This window comes from Micropterus dolomieu, linkage group LG03, assembly GCF_021292245.1.
Source record: "Micropterus dolomieu isolate WLL.071019.BEF.003 ecotype Adirondacks linkage group LG03, ASM2129224v1, whole genome shotgun sequence".
NCBI lineage: Eukaryota > Metazoa > Chordata > Actinopteri > Centrarchiformes > Centrarchidae > Micropterus > Micropterus dolomieu.
The window spans coordinates 31,935,941-31,940,812 of NC_060152.1; the positions used below are offsets into that span (position 1 = coordinate 31,935,941).

Genomic DNA, 4,872 nt, shown 5'->3' on the forward strand with positions numbered 1-4,872 from the left:
TTAATTAAATCTAATTAAATCTTTAGTTACCTGATTACGTTTGCCTCTATTTGAGTAGTTATGTTAACTGTTGTTGCTATCTGTTGTTGATATTAGTGCTGAAAAGAAGTTACTTGTGCAGTGTTTTTATTTTCAGCAAGACACTCCTTCATCTAATGTAATCCAAGCTTTCCTCATGTAACCTGAGCTCCCCCAAGTGGGCGAAATAAGTATTACATGCCCTCATCGGAAATGCCGTTAAATGTATAAATATCCTGACCAATAATGTGACAATTGTTTCCTGTTACAAAATGCTTAGAACAGTACAACCGTTCAACCATTGAGGTTCGATTGTGGAAAATGTTTGATTATAATACGTGCAAATAGATTTCTTTTCTTTAGACATTAAGTTTAGAAAGGCAGTCCCTTGGGAAACCTGAGATGCCCCCTTGGGAAACCCCAGGCAACAAAAGAGCGACACGCGACCTCGCTTCGCGCTCTTCTCTTCGCTGTTGGCTCTTCCACTCTGCTCGGCCCTGTGGACGCTTCGGCACGTGTGGCGTGCCTCGCCAGGCAAAGCCCAGACTCGGCCAGCGAAACAAACAGGCCCTTTTGTTCGCCTGAAGCTACACACCTGAAGTGCCGCGACATCGATCTGCCTTCAGTTTGTTTTAATTTCTTTTGTTTGTTAAAGTTATCAGTCCGTTAAGTTACACTGGACTAATTCAGGAACGACCGAGTTCCATTTTAAGCCTTTTTCGTCGAGCCAACTTCACCGAGGTCAGACGTCCACGTGGTCTCGCCAGCTACAACTAAGGAAAACTGCAAACAGCCAAATTGCCAGACTGAGGAGGCGTTTTCAATCAGACACGGAGAACCCTGGAGAATCCCTAGCAAAAAAGCCAGGATCGGTAGCTAGAGTGGGACCAGCAACAGGCCAAAAGCAGACTGTCGACAAGCAGTAAGACTTAACACACGTCCTGTGATCAGATGTCCATTTTAACTCCTAAAATCACAGCATTAGTTTACTTTTATTAGCTCTTCTATGCCGTATGAGTCAAATGCTTCCCACAACCGAACCTCCAGGCTCATTGTTCAGCAAATATTTGTTCCCTGTATCCAACCATCTTTTTATCACCTTTAGTTAGAGAATAAATTCACTGTAATATAACCAAGAGCTGTGTGTGTTGCCTATTTATAGTTCCTGCCAAGAGAATTGACCCTTTAGATATGAGACTGACTGATTTAAGATAATTGAGCGATTATTAACTGATCACTAGTAATAATTGTATAATTATTCAAAACTACCTAGAGGTCCGGAGACTCTAGGATTATAACAACTCCAGTGGTGCCCTAAAACGAGGAATTAAATGAAATGATTTTATGAAATCTTAAAAATTCATAATTAGGTATCAATTCTTAGAAATTTATTAAAATGCATAACTAATAAATTTAGGTCTGCTACAACTTTGTATAATAGAAATAAAAAATATAGGTAAATCAAGATCAACTAATCAACATTTATCGCAAGTGATGAAGTCCAAATGGCACCCTATAAAATGACCCAATTACACATTTTTGTAAATAGTTAATCCAGACCACTGTTGGTCAGTGTGATATTATTTTAGTTAAATGGTTTTCCCCAAGCGGTGAGACTCATTGATTCATGCTTAGCACTGCTCAATGACACTATTTATATATTCTGTTTATCATTCTATGATTAATTATGTATTCTGTGAGTGACAAACATGAATACTGACTGTCTGTCCTGTTTGTGTTAGCAGCTTCTGGAAGCGAGGCAGGGTGTGCTGGCAGCAGAGGAACTGGCGTTCTAGAAAGGCATCACCATTGATCTGATGTCCGATGAGGAAGATGGCAGCTTTGAGGGGGTGTCAGGGTGGATTGTGTGACCCCAAGTTTCCGCAGCCAGGAGCTCAGCGACCTCTGTTGCACGCTACAGACAAGACTCGAGGCTAATCCCAAGTACAGCGCACTGCGTCACAGGTCTGTCTGTACAGTGGATCATGTTCAGACAGAAAGCTACCACCACATGGCCCAGAGGTGGACAGTCATTTCATCCCCCAGCTGGGCATTTGATATCTTTTGCAAATTGCTTGTAAATACGCATTTGCTTTCTTTTTTTAAATTAAAAAAGTTTCATTCAACATTTGTTACAGAAATTCTTCATGTTCATGTTATTATTATTATTGGGGAGGGGGTTTACCCAAAACTGTATTTCTAAAGGCCCAAGGCGACCAATAGTGACAGAACTGCCAACCAATCATTTTACAGGGACAAAAATCCCACTTTTCATTTAGTGGATGGAGAGCTCAGTGCATCATGGGAAGTCCCCTGGCCTATAGCAGCATAACTAAGGGATGGTTCAGGACTCACCTGAGTCATAACTAACAATAAGCTTTGTCAAAGAGGAAAGTCTTAAGCCTTCTCTTAAATGTCGAGATGGTGTCTGCCTCACAAACACTTATCACATCTGGGGCCCCTTGGTGGCCAAGTGGTCTGGAACATGAGTTTGTGTCTGGCTGCACAATGCAACAACAGAATTGAAATTGAAGACAAGGCTTATAATCCATGATACATTTCTTACTCCTATGCTTGCTGCTTTACATTCAGTAAATACATTTTTATGATATGTTCCTCATTAAAGAGTTGTTTAGCCTGCTTCAGAATCGCTGCCCATGTCTCCAATTAGTGGGTACAAATCTGGTGTTTCGCCCACTGACTGTGCCAATGGAGAAACCTGTTGGCTGTAATTGGCAGGATTAAAAATGGGGTGTCATCTTCCCAACATGGCAACATCCATGAAAAATAGTGATAGAAAATTGCTGATAAGCATAGATGAGGTATAGCTGTACAAGTTATTGTAAGTCGACATATCTGCATAATTCTTCAGTCATCATGAAAAATATTTCCTCTACAGCAGCTTCTATGTCAGCTGATAATGATGTGGTACAAATATGTCACTTGCTTCAAATCAGTTAGCCAAAACAAATGTATTAATGAAGGCATACATTAAGATCCAATTACTCCCTGTTTGGAGTAGGTCAAACAACATTTTAATTAAATGAATCCCCTGGAGTGCTGGCCCTAGATTGAGTTTTTAAGCCTTACTGTGTTCGTAACTGATAAGTAAACACAAATTTTAAATGTACATATTTTCACAACATCCATCTATCCATCCATCCATCGATCGTCAACCGCTTATCCTGCGTACAGGGTCGCAGGATTTTCACAACATAAGAAATGTATAGAATTTTGAACATGGGGTTAGGGTTAATCCAATTTCCAATTCAAAAGGATTTCAAAAGGAATAATATTCACACCAAACATGGCAATTTGGGGAAACTGCTTGATAGCTTATGTGCAAAGATATTTTGTCCATGTGATACTAGAGGAAATCTCAGGAATGTCCAAAATAGAAAGGGCTGCCGGTGATGGGAATTTCAACATGGGGTCAGGTTTGGTTATTACCTGAATATCAAATATATTCTAGAAATATTAATAAAATAATTAATATTCAAAATTATGAATTATCATTAATAAATACAGGACACCACCCCGAAATCAGAGACCAATAAGCAAATATGATCATTCAAAAATAATCCACCTATAGATGGCAATAGTCAGAGAAGGCTATTACATAAATATGGAAGGACAGGTTGAATTCGCACACTGGCTGTGGTAACTAACTCTTACCACAATATTATACACAAATAATCACAGTTATTATGCACAATTATAATAGGAATTATTTATCTTTAGCATAGATCAATAATCAACAACTTTAGCAAATAAATCACTCTTAACTGTTCTAAGCAAAAACAAAACAAAGCATCCAAAACATTCAACCAATCTGCAGGTATGTGTGTTTGTATGAGACAAAGGAGGAGGAGAGACTAAGAGGGTGGATGCTACCACGTGGGCGGTTTACGAATCTGGTTCAGAAAGGCGGTTCAAGGCCGGCAGATTTTGGAATCAGAATGGCGGTTCAAACCATGTGATCTCAGAATCTAAATGGCAGACGCTTTCTCTATCCTAAACTCCAAAAATGGTGACTCACACTTACGCTAGGCTGCCGTGGGTCACAGGTCAGACAGAGGTCAGTGGTTAGTAAACAGGAAGGAGGAGAAGAAAGGGACAAAGTTTACAAGATCCCGGTTTGCTGCGGAGAGACACAATACAGCACAATCTGTCATACAACGTTTATTCAGCAGTGGGTGCCGGCTTTGTTTGTATAGACTGTGCTATTGTGTCTGCGCTTAGACAGCAGGAGCTAACACCAGAAATCCTAATTACTGATACAACTTTATCAAGCAGGAACTGGTAGTGAACTTTACATTCAGCAGCCGTGTTACTGGACTTGTGAAAAGTAAAAATATAAATAAAAATCTAATAATAATAATAAAAATACTGAGCGGTGTGACACTTGGCGCAATTAATGTGCGTAGCATGGCACAAACACACACCAATAAAACAAGACACGGCGGTCTTTAAATTAAACAATTCAGCCCATGAAGCTCGTACAGTTTACAACGAGACAGTTCTCTTCTGCCTAGACATACAAGCCTCTTACGTGAACTCTTTGGTTGCAATTACGTTGCGTCAGTCCTTTTAAGAAATCCTGCAGTCTTCTCTCAGCTCAGTTCAGACGGTTTGTTGGCAGTTTCAACGGCACAGCTGATCCTTCGGCGACAGCAACAGGAAATGACAGTGGAATTGACAAAATGTTGAGAATGTAGAGCACAGAGGTTATCTTCTTCAGAGGCGGGCGGGCGGCGAGCCGTTGGAATGTTAAGAGGTTAAGCACGGAGTTTATACGTATTCTTCTGGAGGCAGGTGATCCGTTGTGTTGTGAACAACAACTTTTCTCAGGAT

General features: G+C 40.2%; 1 long non-coding RNA gene across 1 annotated transcript; it reads left to right on the forward strand.

The window, feature by feature from the left end:
* The first annotated feature begins 676 nt into the window (after nt 1-676).
* LOC123968832 lies at nt 677-2,144 on the forward strand. The gene is made up of 2 exons (XR_006824551.1): nt 677-940; nt 1,764-2,144. It is a non-coding gene; the product is annotated as an uncharacterized LOC123968832 (long non-coding RNA).
* Nucleotides 2,145-4,872: the final 2,728 nt, after the last annotated feature.